This window comes from Ictidomys tridecemlineatus, chromosome 5, assembly GCF_052094955.1.
Source record: "Ictidomys tridecemlineatus isolate mIctTri1 chromosome 5, mIctTri1.hap1, whole genome shotgun sequence".
Classification (NCBI taxonomy): domain Eukaryota; kingdom Metazoa; phylum Chordata; class Mammalia; order Rodentia; family Sciuridae; genus Ictidomys; species Ictidomys tridecemlineatus.
The window spans coordinates 22,930,827-22,948,041 of NC_135481.1; positions in this window are offsets into that span (position 1 = coordinate 22,930,827).

Sequence of the window (17,215 nt, forward strand, 5' to 3'; positions counted from 1 at the left end):
GCATACAATAATTTAAACCTACCCTAATTTCTTTTATTTTCTTTTTGCTATTTCTGTAAGATAAATTGCAATCAAGTATCCATTTTTCCAGAATTGTTTTTATTATAATTCATTAGAGGAAATGGATTTTTCTTGCATTATCTTAATTAACAATCCATGATTTATCACAAATTATTTATGCTGGCAGAGATTACTAAAAATAGTCTTATCAAAGAGATCAGTTGTATAACTTTGATGGCCATAATACTAGTCACCAACCAGTCATTAAATACAAATAATTTGTGAAGTATATGTGCCAGACACTATAGGGATTTTTTTCTTTTTTTCTTTATGTGGTGTTGGGGATCAAACCCAGAGCCTCCTGCATGCTAGGTAAGCATTCTACCACTGAGCTGCATCTCCAGCCCTGCAGGGATTTTCTTTAAATGAATTTTTTGCACAGCTGGGTTCTGTTCCTAACTGTCCCTGCACTGCCACTGATCTAGACGATTAAATGTACAGGACATCTGTGAGGACAGTGAACAGGCTCATCTAGATAAAGGTCAATAGCTTGTGTAGGTCAAAAATGTTTGAGTTTTTTTGTTGTTGTTTTTTGTTTTGTTTTTGGTACCAGGGACTATACCCAGGGGAGCTTAACCACTGAACCACATCTCCAGCCTCTTTTATATTTTATTTAGAGACAGAATCTCATGAGGTTGCTTAGGGCCTTACTAAGTTGCTGAGGCCAGCTTTGAAATTGTGATCCTCCTGCCTCAGCCTCCTGAGTTGCTGGGATTACAAGTTTGTGCCCCAAAAATGGTATTTGTAAAAAGACTGGTAAGTAGTTGGGTTAAGAATGTGGTAAGTTTGGGGGCCGGATTTGTGGCTCAGTGGTAGAGTGCTTGCCTAGCATGTGTGAAGCACTGAGTTTGATACTTGGCACCAAGTAAAAATAAACAAATGAAATAAAAGTATTGTGTCCATCTACAACTAAAAAGGTTTTGGGGAAAAAAAAGAATGTGATGAGTTTGCGATGGATTCAATTATCACTTTATCTTGACCTCAATATTTTCAACAATGGCTTGTAACTTTGTTGAAAGTCCAGATCTATTGGAGAGCTGTGCTACACATTGTTCATTCTTAATAAGGTGCCAAAGAATTGAACCACAAGGACAGGTCATGTGCAGGGAACAGAAGAGGCAGATAGTTCCCACAGCGGAACAATAAGGAAGAACCAGAGTTGTTAGGGTGGGGACAATGTCAGAGAGGGAATAGGTTAAAAAAAGTTCAAGGACAGAAGGCTCCAGATGACTAAGTGAGTAGATCACTTGTGACCTTCATGGATGTTTTTTAGTTACCACATTGCTGTGGGTAGTAGGAAAAGACTAGATACTAAAGAAGTATAAGAATGGTGTTAGTCACTCTTTAAAGAAGTTCTGCAGTGCAGGGAAAGTGAGAAATAACATCAGTACAATGTCTCTCATACCTAGTGGCCACTTTCAAGATAGAAAAAAAATAGCCTGTTTTCACATATACTGTTGTAGAGTAAAGAAATGGGAGAGCACAAGACATCACATTGCACTGATCAACAATTTAATCTATCATTAATTCATTCTACCATTAATTTCATAATTGCTGTATCTGTTTCCTTTTAAACTTTTTTTTATTTATATATGCTACTGAGAACTGAACCCAGTGCCTCACACATGCTAGGCAAGTGCTCTACCACTGAACCACAACCCCAGCCCTCTGTTTACTTTTTTAAAAAATACTTCTTCCATTAGGAGAAATCTTATTGAATAAAGGTGAGGTTCAGACTTTGGGACATTATTCTCTTAACAACAAACTAAAAAGTTGAGTTAGTTAACACAACATATGTTATTCTTTATGGCTTTTCTTTGTTTTCCTTTCTAATAATAGAAATGTCTTAGAATTCAGGAAATCCCTTTTTCCCTCTTTTATTTTATGTGTAAACATAATAGATTTTTCATATGTTTTGAATATACTCTAATTGGCTTAGTTGTTTCACTCGTTATTTCCTTTCATGTGTAGGGTAATTCTCTCAAATAGTATGCTTTATTTATGAATTTGTATCTATTCATCTCACAAGAATTTTTTAAAGTAAGTACACCTAAGGCACACCATCAGAGAAAGCATAAAATTTTGTAAAGATCCTTCCTGGTATTGTTGGTGTCTTAGATAATTGCTGGTGTACAAAAGAAGGCAAATTCAGCCTCAGGTGTGTAGCATACAACTGAGACATAACAGAACATAATACCACTTACAAGAAAGATAAAGAAGGCTTTGTCTGCCCAGGGCAGTGGCATACGACTGTAATCCCAGCAGCTTGGGAGGTTGAGACAGGAGGATCGTGAGTTCAAATCCAGCCTCAGCAGCAGCGAGGCATTAAACAACTCAGGGAGATCCTGTGTATAAATAAAATACAAAATAAATAGGGCTGGGAAGGTGGGTCAGTGGTCTAATTCCCCTGAGTTTAATTCTTGGTACTAAAAAAAAAAAAAAAAAAAGGAAGAAGAAGGCTTTGTCTGAAGAGATTATGGCCAGAAATTCTAGGATAACTTCATAATAAAATTAATTCCTCCCAAACTCAGTTCAGTAGCAAGAAGAGTACTACAAAAAAATCCCACTACTTATTGATTTTGGAAAGTTTTTCTTTCCCATTTCCAACAATTTTCAGAAAATATACGTGTGTGTTGTATACACACATATATACGTATATACACAACACACACACACACACACACACACACACAGGCTTTGAGTTATTTTGAAGGTTGATGCTACATTGGCTCAGTCCAGTCCACAAGTGTTTGTGGACTGTCTTGCCTTAGCCAGTCATAACTCCACAGTCAAGAGAATGGAGTCTCACATAAGCTGACACCTTGTTTTGGCTTCTTGCCAAGTAGTACATTATTGAACAATGATCTTCATAGGTAGGAAAATTAAAAGACAACTTTTCCTTCTGTTCAACAACAAAAAAGAATGACAGCACCCACCACATGAGGTATGCAGTGCCCAATGCCAAATCATATCAAAGCCAGGAGAAAAAACTAGAGTATTGATTCCATATTTTTTGAAATTTTTTTAAAAATATTTTGTCGATCATGGAATATTTCTATTGATTTTGATTTTTTTCTTTTGCAGTGCTAGGGATCAAACAAAGGGCCTCAACTTATGCTAGGCAAGCAGTCTACCACTGAGCTACACCCCTATCCTTAATTTTGATTTTTTTAAAATATTGCATTAAAATATTTATCTTGCTCTCTGAGTTTTTGGCACCTCCTTAAATTTTGCATTTGAGATGAGTGCCTCACTCACCTCCAGTTGGCTCTAGTGTACTCATGGTCAATGATGACATTTATGTGTCAAGCCCTGAGCTAAGTGCTTACCTACAATATTTCATTTCTTTCTTCCAACAATCCACAAATAAACTAAGGCTTAGAATCCTTACATGGCTGGTCCAAAGTTCCAAAGCTGTCAAGTGGTAGAATTTGAATCCAGACACCTCACAGCCTGTGCCTTTAACCAGGTGCTAAATTACCTCCCAAGAATAACCTGTGTCTAAGGACAAAAAGTAAACATCAGTAGCTAAAGTGTTGGCATAATGAAAACTAACTAAATACTTCCTTTCCCTCTTCCTTCCCCCAAGGACATATCAAAGGATATAAATAGTATCATATAAAAATTATTTTTAGAGAGCAAATTCACTTTAAAATTCTATTTGTATTTTATAACTTAGTTTACACTAGCAAAGAGTTAAAGGTTTGGCATACTTATCCCTATAAATCTGATCAAAGACTCTTTAGTTTGATATCTAGAGAGTAAGAAACATTTGGGGGTTTGAGCATTCCTAAATAATGAAATGAAAGCAAGGTTTTATGAGTATGTGCTTGCCAGCAAAAGGCATATAGCGTGATGCCTTTTTAAAACTGTTAATAGGGCTGGGGTATGGCCTAGTGCATGCATAATGCCCTGGGTTCAATTCCCAGTACCGCCTAAATAAATAAAAATCATAATAGACAATATGCATCTGCACTTAGAATAAAATAGATATTATTCAGTTACTCTTAAAAATAAAAATTTCAAGTGTAATTGTCTTAGTTTCCTCAACAACATTCTGAAATACTGTTTTTCGTGCACATAAACAGGTTTTCCAAGCCCAGGTGAACAGGTTGTACCATTTTCTATGAGGTGATGGAGCCCCACATAATTATGTATGGGTAATTAGCACTGTGAACACAAGAAATAGCTTTTTATTCCCCTTGGAAACATAAAAACAAGATGTCATATTTTTTCCCCAAAGGATGTTCCTGCTGCAAAGATACTAAAAATTATCTGAATGTGCTCGGGCAAGTTACTTAACTTCCCTTTGACTCAGTCCTCATCTGTGAACTGAAGATAATGAAGTGTGAATCCCATGGGGTTCTAATGGAGATCAAAGGCACTGATTCATTATACAGCTTAGAATAACATCTTAGTTATTATTTACACTATTACTCATTATGTATTATATATAAATATTATTACTATTATTTTCTTCTAAGACCTAATCAGAAAAGTGCAGATCTAGTTAATCCTAGCTTAACTATTACAGCTTACACATGAAGACAGAATTTGGTAATTAGTCTGCTTGACTCACCCCTCACTTTATTACTGACATGCTTGTCTTACACAATTCTCAGTATCCTTCTGTTATCAGCCACACCCAGAACATGTCTATCTCTTGCATGTTGTTATCAATGTCCTATTCAAATGTATGTGCGGCTCTTAATATCCTAGACCACTTTTTACCACACCTAATATAAATTCCAAGTTCTCCAGAACAATGAGTGGCATTGTCACAGTATGGTTTCTACCTTGTTTATCTGAATCCTTCCTTCACCACCTACATGATTCAGTCAAATTAAGTACCTGTCTAGGTCCTTAAAATGGGACAGAGGCCTGTGTATTTGGTGCTGTGGGAAAAGTGGAAGTGGCATCACCACCACATTCTCTCTACTTCCACTTCATATTGAAGTCATTCTTCCTTCCAGTGGACATCTCTGAGGATGAATGTTACCAGCAATGGCTGGAGTCAATGGCCACCACCATTAGATAATTCTCTTGTCCCTGCTTTCAGTTGTTTGGCTTGTTTTTGTGAACAATAAAGTAAAATTTCAAAGAACGCTGGAACAATAAAGACTGCCAAGTTCCTAGTCCTACAATCTAACCCATGCTCAATTTTCTTAAGACTGTCCTCCACCTGCCCACTCTGTTCTGGGCATCGGGAGAGGGCCTATTCCTGACTGGGACCTCTGCCCAGAACTCTTATGCCAGACTTGAGGCTTAGGCTGGGAATATAGCACAGTGGTAGAGCACTTACCTCATATGCAAGAAGCCCTGAGTTCACTTCCCAGTACTGCAAAAATGAAAAACAGAAGAGGAAGCTTAGTTTTCCCTGGCGTATTTTCTCCCAAATTTATTTAGAAAATTAAGTCTGATTAATACTGGTTTAACTATTCAATACACAGAGGCAGAATTTGGTAATTCTAGTACATAAAAACCAGAGCATTCTTTTTTGAATAGATCTCTCTGATACTTATTGCTAAATTTACTTAATTGTAAGATATACCCAATACCTAACCTTAGCAAAATCATTTTGACTCTTCTTCCAAGGCAGACTCTACCTTTTTTCCACACAAGATATCAGCTTTCTTTTTTATTAAGTTTAAAAGAGGGAAAATTATAATAATGCTTCAAAAAACCTTCAAATAGGCATTTTTCTGAACATCACTAAAGGAAGGATGACCAATAAGAATGCTTGGAGTAGCTCCCTAAATCTTCAGAAATTACACAAGAATTTTTCTTATAACTGAAACACATAAGTATCAAGATTTTAAAAACCACCAATTACCTGGCAAAGTGAATGAAAAAAAGAATCATATCAAGACACTAACAAATTTTGAACTTTTAGAACAGTAAAGAAAAGGTAAGGTCCAAAACCCTCTGGACAATAAATATATCACATACAAAGAATCAGAAGTTAGACTGACATTAGTCTTCCCAGTAGTAACACTGGAAGAAAGAACAATACTTTTCAAAATTCTGAGAGAGACTTATTTCTATTCTAGAATTCTATATCCAGCTAAACTATTCAATCAAGTCTGAGGACAGAATACACTTTCACATATGCCAGCTCTCAAAAACGTAACTCATCTGCACCCTTTCTCAGGAATCTACTGATAAATGTTTTCTAGGTATGAGAATGTAAATCAAAAAGTAGATATGGGGGTTGGGGATATAACTCTGTGGTAGAGCACTAGCCTGGCATGTGTGAAGCCCTGGTTTCAATCCCCAGCACTGACAAAAGAAAATAAAATGAAAATGTAGATATAATGACCCAGAACTGATGTCCAACAGGACTGATGGAGAGGAACCAATGCAAAAGAATACAGCACTACAGGGAGGATATTCCCAAGAAAATGAGAGAAAAAAAAGAGAGGAACAGATTACCTGATATGTGTGACCCTCGTGAGAGGAAGTATAGTTCTATCAGAAGGTTTATAGATAAATTAGTAATAGGTGCATTAATCCTAAGCCAATAATGCCCCCCAAAAAACACAATTATTCATGTCAAGAGGTTTTTTAAAGGTCTACAGTCATACTCAGCTCAATAATAGTCATAGTGTAAGCACATTACTAATATTAATTTAATAAAAAATTATTTGTCACTATTTTGAGATTAAAGGAGGAGAAGCTGACACTTATAGGAGAACTAAATCCTCATCTTCCATAGTTGGAAGTTAATAGATAGTGTCCAATGGAGGGAAATCAAGAAACATTGGTATAAACATTTTTAATTTATAAACTAGGTACAGGGATTGGGGCTATAGATCAGTGATAGAGTGCTTGCCTAACATTCACAAGGTTCTGAGTTCAATCCCCAAAACTTCAAAAAAAAAGAAAAAAAAAACCACCCAAGTACATGTATTTTTTTAATGCACAAAAAAAATAAATTCCAGAGAAAATAAATCAGAGAACATTTTTAAAAGCACATGCACTATTGTTTTGAAATTCCTCTGGTTATTTAAGAGTCTTATTACTACCTTTTTTTCTAGGACATAGTTTCTGTATTTTTTGTTTCAGGCACATTCAAAATATGTGGTTAACAAACCACAATTCTCCCATTTTAGAATAGCATTATGAAACACTTTTAGAGAACTTAAGACACTAATTTAAAAACTAATTTTGTTAACATAAACCCATTGACAGTATAGAAAATCTCTCCAAATATATTTTAATAATTTTCTGACAAAAAGTCAGTATTTGGTTTTTCATGTCAGTTTTAGCCCATTAAAAATAGAATAGTGATGATAAAGCCTATTGTATTAATACAAAAATAATTTCCAGATACAAAGAGTATTCATCTGAAGTATGAATTTTCTTTCTATCTGTGGAACAATAATAACATTTTAGAGCAAGCAAGCAAGTTGATTTTTATAAGCATTGTGAATAACAAAAAGCCAGGCGATCTTTTTTCATAATCCAGATAATTAAAATAATTACCTACTAAAGATGTATTGCATGGATTTTATGGTAGACTCCAACACTCAGAGTCAAAGACTAAAGTTGAAGTCTTGACTCCATCTCTTAACTAGATGATTTTGAGTAAATCATCTAATCTGTTTGGGACTCAATTCCCTCATCTGTTGAGCATCTGGACTGTGTCAGGCACTACTATCTTAGGCATTAGGGACACAGTAGCCCTTATTGAGCTTACATCCAAAAAGGGAAAATTATAAACAAGCAAGCAAAGCAATTTTAGACAGTCAGAAGGAACATGGGTAAAACAAAAAGAGCTATGTGATAGTCGTTGGTAACAGAGCATGGCAGCTAGTTTAGAAAGAATGTTTAGAGTAGACTGGTCTAAGAAGGTGGTATTCAACTAATATCTGGATGATTTAAAATCAACTATAGAGAAGAGAATTCCATGCAGAAGGGATCAGCCAGTGCAGAGTGGATTGGCATATTTGAAGAGTAGGAGGGAGATTAGTGGGACTAGAGTTTGGAAGAAGAGGGGAGAGAGGGGTGTTAGATTAATTTAGAGGGTAGTGCTGGAGTCTGAAAGCTGCAGTTATGAATCTTGTTTTTTTGAGGGTGTTTGTTTGTTGGAGATAAGCCATAGGAAGCTCTCAGCAGGAGAACAACCAATCTGATGTACTCTGGTGATGATTTTGAGAATGAATTACAACAGAAAGTGTAAAAAAAATTTTTTTTAAAGAAATTGTCGTGGTGAGCTATGATGGTGGCTTGGATTATGGTTGCAGATGAGATGGAAATTCCTTTTGGTTAAGATTGTTTCAGTGAAGGGAAAGAAATCTGTGATGCAGAAGGGAATAATAGTTGTAAATCATGATTTTACAATTCTGCCAGGTGAATTATTAAAGTCCCTTAAGTTATTTTTAAAAAGTTTCAGCAAAACTCTTCTTAATTTTGAAGGCTCTGTAAAGATTTCTGATATTTTGTTAGTTTCTTCTCATTTTTGTTTCAAATATTTAATCTTGGGTTCACATGTATCCAAATTTTTGCTTTCTGAGAGTTTAACTTTCTCCATAATTCATACTTGTCACATATAATAAGTCTGTGTCCACATGAAGCATTATTGTGCTGTGATTAAGAGATCAAGTCCTGAAATCACACTGGCTTGAATTAAACCCCAGTTCAGCCAGGTGGTAGCTGTGTGTCTTTGAAAAAGTTAATTAAAGTCTCTGGGGTTCTGTGTACTTTTCTGTCAAAAGTCAACAATAAAAATACCTATTTCATTAGACTGTTGTGAATTTTGAATGAGAAAAATATATAATGTGGCTGGCATATTGCATAAATAATACCAGTTATTATCATTACTACATAGGCAAATACAAAAACAAAATGAAAAAATATTTATATAGTTAAGTAATTTATAGAATTAAGAGTCAATGATTTGCCTAGTGAATTTAATAAGTGACAGACATTTGTTATGAATCACTCAAGTAACCTTCAACTTTGCTTTCAGCCCAGCTTTTTATCAATGCTGGGCTGGGGATATAGCTCAGTTGATAGAGTGCTTGTCTCACATGCGCAAGGCCCTAGGTTCAATCCCCAGTACCACACACATACACACACACACACACACACACACACACACACACATGCATGCACACAAAATGTATCATTGCTGATATAGTGGTACACACCTGTAATACCAGCTACTTGAGAGGCCAAGGCAGGAAGATTACAAGTTCAAGACCAGCCAGCATAAATTAGCAATACTCTGTCTCAAAGTAAAAAATAAGAAGGGCTGGGGATGTAGCTCAGTGGAAGAGCACCCCTGAATTCAATCCTCAGTATAGCAAAAACAAATGAAAGGTATGTATTAAGTGCTTTGGAACTGGATAGAGTCACGAACATATTAAATGCTACTGCATCAAACACTTTAACATAATTAATTTTATGTTGTATGAATTTCACCTCAATTAAAAAAAGGAAAAGAATGCATCAAACACCTGTTACATGCAAGGCACACATTATGTGCCTCTACTTTATTTTCTTTATAAAAGTATGGCCACAATGAAATTTTTTTCCCTTTTCTGATCAAGAACATCAAATTAAAGTGGGTGGGATGGGGCAGGGGGTTGATGGTTCAGAAAATCGGTTACCCAGGATAAGAATTTAAAGACCTCCTTACTTTATCTCAGGCAGGACCAAGAACTGCATATCTAGGCCAGCAATAAATGGGGTATAGTTAGGCAGCAGAGTCAAGGTAGAGCACAGTTACAAGCAAGGGCTTAGAATGATGCTGTAGACAGAAGAGCAGAAACTCAAAGAGTTTCCTATTATGAGGAAAGCTGACTTGGAAGAAGTCTGAAGCAGCACCAGGGAGAGCTCCCAGGCAGCAGGCGTTTCCTACACAACTCTAAGAAGAAGCTGCCCTTTCCTCCAAAAATAGCTTTCCCAGCTTGTCCTGCTTTTAAAGCAGGACCATCTAGGACTTAATAATGTCCTTTCTGGCTTCCAGGGATGGGACCACATCTGCTTCTACTCAAGCATCTTCATCCAAGTTCTTAGAGACCTGCCTTTCCATTGAACTTCAATTCTATCTAGAACACTGCTACCCAAAGTGCAGTCTGCAGATCAGCAGCATTGGTCCCACTACTGCCTTTGGAATGCACAACAACTGGCCCCATCCCAGATCTACAGAATCAGAATCTGCGTTTTAACAAGACTTCCTGCTGATCATTATAAACAATTAAGTCTGAGAAGTATCAGCTTGGAGAATTGACCCCACTGAAACTTGGCAGAGCTCCAGTCTTCAAGAGCCATGGCTTTGCCAAGCATAGTGGCATATGCCTATAGTTCCAGCCACTTGGAAGATTGAGGCAGGAGGATCACTTGAACCTTACAAGTTCAACATAGCAGGACTCCATCTTTAAAAGTCTTCTTTATTGATGAGAAACACTGGTCCTGGTGGTAGGAATCCCAGTCATTGGAATTACTGGGAAAAAATCTGGAATTTTGTGTTATAAAAGGAAACCCAAATATGTCATGCTATTTGAGATTTATAAATTTTGATTATACGTAAGTTATATAAAGTACTAGGAAGAAATGTCATAAAAATGAAGAAACAAAAGAAAAAATTCTCTCTAAACTGTGAAACAGTATGAAACAGATATTCAGTATGAAATGTGTTTGTTTTTCTTTTAAACTCAGCTGTCCTAATTTAAGAGAACCTCCAAAAATATCAGTTGCTATTTAGCTTCCCTCAGTTAAGGGTTGTTTAACTTTATTAGACAATGAAGTTAGTTTTCATTACTGCAGGAGGGGGAACAGAGTGCTATAAACCCACAAAAGATGTCCCCTACCTATACTGTGACCAAAGGTGTGTCATATAACTTACAAGAGTATAATGGGGATCACCAGAATCAGCACAAAAACTGCACCTGTGATGTTTCCTGCTTGTGTTTGCCTTTTGCATTAAATTTCCTCGCAGGAACATTTTTGCCCTGTTTATATATATATATTTGTTGATAGACCTTTATTTTATTTATTTATATGCAGTGCTGAGGATCGAATCCAGTGCCTCACACATGCCAGGCAAGTGCGCTACCACCGAGCCACAACCCCAGCCCCTGCCCTGTTTCTTAGATGGCAGTCCCTAAGGAATAATTATCCATTTTTATCCAGCAAAGGATTTTCTAGGCCATCATTTCAGATAAACTCTCTGGAAATTAATCAGGTATACACAAGGCAGTTGTTGTGTGCCCAGCTCTGTACTAGACAGTGGGAAGGGGAAGGGGACTGGGTAGTGAGATCCAAAATATATTTTCGTTGCATGGTCCCCACCCTTGATAGATTTCTTGTCTTAATGGACAGAGTTATAAAATAATAGACATGCAAAACCAAGAAACCAGTAGGTAAAAATGAAAGACAGAATAATAAAATACTAAATTACACGGTTCACAATTTGAATGCTATAGAAGGGTTTTTAAAAACTGAGTTTTTGAACTAAGAAAAGAGAGGAAAGCTAAAATGGGCTTTGATGAACGTGTGGCAACTTAATATATAGAGGGGAGGTTCCTAGGGAGGAAATGAAGAACAAAGACACAAATGTGAGTTATTCAATATCTCTTATCTTTCTTTCAAAATGAAAATGAAAACTGATATTTGTTTTGGTTAAATCATAGGTTTTTCATTGCTATACAAAATTACATATAAGAGGTTGTGAGGGGAATGGGAAAATAATCAAGGAGAGAAATGAATCACAGTAGATGGGGTAGAGAGAGAAGATGGGAGGGGAGGGGAGGGGGGGATAGTAGGGGATAGGAAAGGTAGCAGAATACAGCAGTTACTAATAGGGCATTATGTAAAAATGTGGATGTGTAACCGATGTGATTCTGCAACCTGCATTTGGGGTAAAAATTGGGAGTTCATAACCCACTTCAATCTAATGTATGAAATATGATATGTCAAGAGCTTTGTAATGTTGTGAACAACCAATAAAAAATAAATTGGCAACATTGACTGAAAAAAAAATAAAAAATAAATCATAGGTTTTTATGAGAATTAGATGATATTTATAAAGGCTTTATAAATTAAAGGATTTTTCAAACTGTTATTATCATTACATCTTACTATGGCAAGCCTACTGTATTTAGGACATTACCCTAGGCCTACAACCTGTATCGAATTGATTATATGATTTTAGTAAGCAAATATACCAGTAGTTATTTAAAACCTGATTATCAATTTCTGATTTTATAACTAAAGACAAAACAAGCCAAAATATTTGTATCAGTCTTCCACATAGGATTTTTTTCTTTTCCTAGAGTCAAGTCTTTTCAGAAACCACATCATAGATCAGAGGGGACATGATGGCAATGACAGTACCGGCCACCATTCATCGTATAGACATGTAGTAGGCTTTTTGCACAGGTGGCCTTGTTGAACCCTCAGAGGAGTCCTGTAAGAAAGAAACATCACCCTCATTGTGCAGAAAAGGAAACTGAGGCCAACTGGCGTGGTGCATGCCTGTAATCAGGAGGCTGAGGCAGGAGGATTGCAAGTTCAAGGACAGACTCAGCATTTTATCAAGACCCTGTCTCAAAATTTTAAAAAATAATAATAATAATTAAAAGGGCCAGAGATGTAGCTCAGCAGTAAAGAACCCATGGGTTCAATCCCCAGGACCAAAACAAACAGTGGGTGGGGGGCGGAAGCAAATCCACCAGGAAACTAAGTTTCAGAAAATTGAAATAATTTATCCAAGCTTCCCAGCTAATAAGTAACTGAGCCCAGCTTTAAATTCATGGCTGTCTGGCTCCAAAGCCCAAGCTCTTACCCTTATGTTACCAGGTATGAAAAGGGAATCAGAGCAAGAAAAGTTGTTCTTTAAATTCTTTCCTATTGCAGTTGTTGTTGACATAAATAACACTTCTTAGTGGTAAAAATAGCTGAATTGAACTGAGTTGAATTTTTACAAGCTGGGTTAAGTTACTGATTAGACCAAACTCTATCAACCTTTCTAAGCTCTCTCTCCCACTCTTGGAGAGAACAGAGTCAAGAGAGACTCATAGAACCAAACTGCTTCCCCTATAAGTTAGAATTGTTCTCTAAAAAGGGAAAGCTAGAGTTACTGTTGGTGAATTCAGTTTAGATAAATTATAAATCTGAGGCTTCTTCTTTTCTTCTTCTTTTTTTTCTTTTCTTTTGTTTCCCCCAGGGCTAAGGATCAAACCCAGGGTCTTACATTTGCTGGGCAAGTGCTCCACCACTGAGCTACATCCCACCCACAGTCTCTCTTTTCTGTAATAAAGTAGGTTTTCCATTGTCACTGTTACCTCCCCTCTGCTACCCATCCATCAGCAGAACTGCCTCATGGCTCATGTTGTACCCTTAACATGCTTGCACATAAACTTTATGAATGGTATTCACTGGGTTCTCTAGAAGAGGAAAGGTTCTCTGTCAGCCTGCTGAGCATCTTCATGGTCATCTGGCTCCAAAGTCCAAGCTCTTACTCTTATGTTTCCAGGTATAAAAGTAGAATGAGTCCTCAAAATAATTTTTTAAGCTATACTGATCATAGACGAAGTTTGACACTTAGAGTCTAAGGAGGCAACATGAAGAAAATCAAGTAAATATAAGGAGGGGGGGGGGGGAGTGACAGGATGGGATGCCTCTGAGCTACTGACTCAGCATCCACAGACTGGGATGACTGAATCCGAATGCTGGAGAGCACAGCCTGGTTATTCAGCGCTCATCCATCTGGAACTTCAGCTCGCTGAACTCACTTTCTATCTATAGCATCTCTCATTTTGATTTTCCTTTTAAAAATATATTTCCCAGGATCCTCCCAGGGTAACCACAGAAGAGCCTTAGCTGTTTCACCATGCCCTTCTCAGCCCCCACAAATCACTGTTGTGGTTCTGGTGTACCACCAGAGGAAGATAAGCTGAAATCCAGGATGGTGATCTACAAACTCTTTGCTTACTCAAAGAAAGAATTTTGAAAAACTATATACCCCGTGAATATTTTTAAGTTGGCATCTAAAAATTCTCACCATAAGTTCAGATAGTTGCAAAAGATTTAATTTCTGACATAGTGATATTTTAAAATAGCCCTGTTCAGCACTCTTTGGAATGATTCTAGTATCCTCTAAGCACCATAGCTATTGGATATCTGCTTCTTAGAGTCATTATGCAGACTCAGTGACTTAATAGGTGCACATAGTAGTGCACGAACATGATAAATACTATTTCTTTACTGTGGGTGTGGGAGTCTAAAGAGAGAGATGGGAAAGGGTAGAAAGATTTTGGAGCAGCTCTTCTAAGCAGGTGATCTTGCTTTCCCAGCCCTCATCCTCTCAGACTGTGGTTTCATTTCTGCTATGTGGAGATTTTCTACCTCAAGTAATGCATCTGGCTATTAAATCTTTCTGCCAGAGAGATTTCTCCAGCACAAGGCAGTTTGCCGACTTAGCCACAATATGGAAACTGTGACAGTTGACTTCCCCAGGTCAACCCTCAACCAGTGGGGAACAGGCTGCAGTAGATAAAAGCCCCAGTCTCCTCTTCCTTTGGTGAGACAACTGTGCAGCTGCTACTATATGTGTTTCTGGAAGGTCCCCAGCAGGACTGAGTTTCCATTGCCCACAATGGTGATCATCTTTAATGCACACACTGTTATTCTCTTTTTCTCTTTTTCTTTTCTGTCCGATGCCCTGAATGCCCTCACTTGTGGTTTCTGAAATCATCTCCCAAATAAACTATATGCACCCAAGTTCTCTCAGGATCTCCTTTTGGGAAAATCCAAACCAGGCCTAGTGTATATGGACATATGGGTGTTTATTATAGTGTTCTTTCCATTCTTTGTGGTTTGAAACATTCCAAAGTAAATAAATAAATGAATTTTAAATATTTTGGAAGAGCAGTGTCATTGTGTAATTGGACCCTGTTCCAGGCTGGATGCTCCAGAGCCTGCTCTATGGCCCTCCCAGAGATTCTGAAAGATATTGAATGCCCTTTAACAAAAGATTTCCGCTTTAAAACAAATCTTTGATAATGAATGATTTTTGTAGCATAGAAGAGTGGTTCTGAATGGAGAAATCCTTCTGTCACTCAAGGGTAGCTACGCTACCACAGACTTGAAAATCATTTCCTGAGGAAGTGGAAACTGCCAACTACCAATGGCTAAAATAAGAACTCTTCCGCACTAGAATAAGGGCTGGCCAGGGGAGCTCAGTCCTCCTTCTTGAGAGCCAATGAAGTCCACATTCCAACTGTCTTCTTTATTAGGCTCTGTATAAACCCACCCTAATTGTCCTGGGGTCAGGTAGAAGACAACCAGGGGTAGCCCCTATGTCCCAGAGCCCAGTGAGATTATTTAGCCAGTCCTAAGCCTTCTTACTCCACCTTGCCCATTCCTCCCCATAGAGACCAGAACACAGGTGCCTGCCCACAGTTCCCCTCTCTCTTTGCCTCACAACCGAGCCGGAGGCTTCTGCTTCGCTTGAGTGGCCTTGCGTGGCACACCGTGACTCCTGAAGAAACTGCAAGTGTAACAAAACTGTGAAACTCTCTCCAGTTTCTCTCCTTTAACCTGCATCTGGACTCACGTTACCACACTCAAGGCAATATGTTTAAAATAAAGTGAAAAGTATGTCTAGCTGGTTTTTTCTTACTTTTAAATAATTAATTGATTTTTTTTCTCCCTCCAAAGGACTCAGGGAAGACCTGTTTTAATGCCCACACAGGAAAGTCCAGAGAGGCCTGAGGCCACTCTCTGACCTCCCATCCTTGATGCCCCAGAACCTCCCTGGGTCCCTTCACAGCAGATGGCAGGGAGAGTGCAGAGAATGGAACTCATTGTAGTGTTACTTCTTTGGAACTGTCTTTGGATTGGTTTAAGAAGCATTCATCTGGGAGCGGAACGTGAATTCTGAATGAAAAAAAAAAAAATAGTTTCCCCTTCACAAATATCCCACAGCTGCCTCTCAGACCCGAGGTGCTCCCGCAAGTCTTTCTCATTCCCAGCTCCACTCCTGAACCTCCTTCATCAACATAAACACTAAACTGCACCAAAATTGCCACCATCTTCCAAACTCCTTTTCCCCTTTCTACTCACAAGCTCTGACTCCCTCTCCAGCATCATCTCCATGCAGGGAGGAACAGAGATATTGGATGCTAGCCACAGATCTAGGTTAGCCTCCCCCACCCAAATCAGAGCCCGCCTCCTGGCCTCTCCTCTGCTCTCCCATCTCACTCTACCCTCTTCCCTTACTCTTCACTGGAATATTCTATCCTCCTGGCGTTCTTCTCCTACCCACTCAAGTAAGGTGTGCAGTACATTCCACCCAGGAGCCCCAACCTAGGAGAGTGCAGGTTGAGGTACTTTTATTCTTGGTGAAGGAAGTGAGTGATCTCATTCCTGTGAAATTTTTCCTACATTATTGTCTTTCCCCTGCTCTGAAGGAGAAGTGGATGCAGTTGCTGTGTAGAGTTTGAAAATCACTATACAAATCTCAATTTCCTTCCCGTATTCAGGTTTCCAGATGAATTGCTTGTCATCCTTTCTTGGTGGGAACGCAGTGGTAGCTGTTGGAAGATGTGTACATACCACTGGGTTTCTGCTGTGGGTGGATATTCATCCTGCAGCTTCTTTCAGATCAAGTCCACCTCTGGGCACCCCTCAACATTAGGTAGAAAGAACCCATCCCTCTGTCTGGTGGATCGCCTGCCTTAGCAACTGTTCCCACAGTTAATCCCAGCCTATGCTTCATCTATGTCCCTCCCTGACCCTGCGGGACTGCAATTGGGCTCATTTCTGGAGCAAAACCCTAGAATACAGTAACCATAAGGGAATATAATTCAGCATAACTGTCAAAAGTCAAATGAACAGCTCTAGTGTAGAATCTACACCAAAGAAATACCCACTGCTTAAGTTTAGTTTAAATGCAACATTATTCCTACCCATTTCTAACTTTTTAAATGGTTTCTTTCTTTCCAACACAGGATGTGGGAATGTTTCCCAGGTTAATTAGTTACCCATTTCCCTGTTGGCTCTGGGTCACCAGAAAGGATCCGGAGTTCTTTCTCCTTCTGTCATTGTACTTGTTTCTCATAGTCCTAGGGCTCAGACCCTCCTTCCCCTCCCAACCCATCCCTGCCCTGGAATGAAGCCAAGGTGGTGTGGCGGTGGGGGCTGG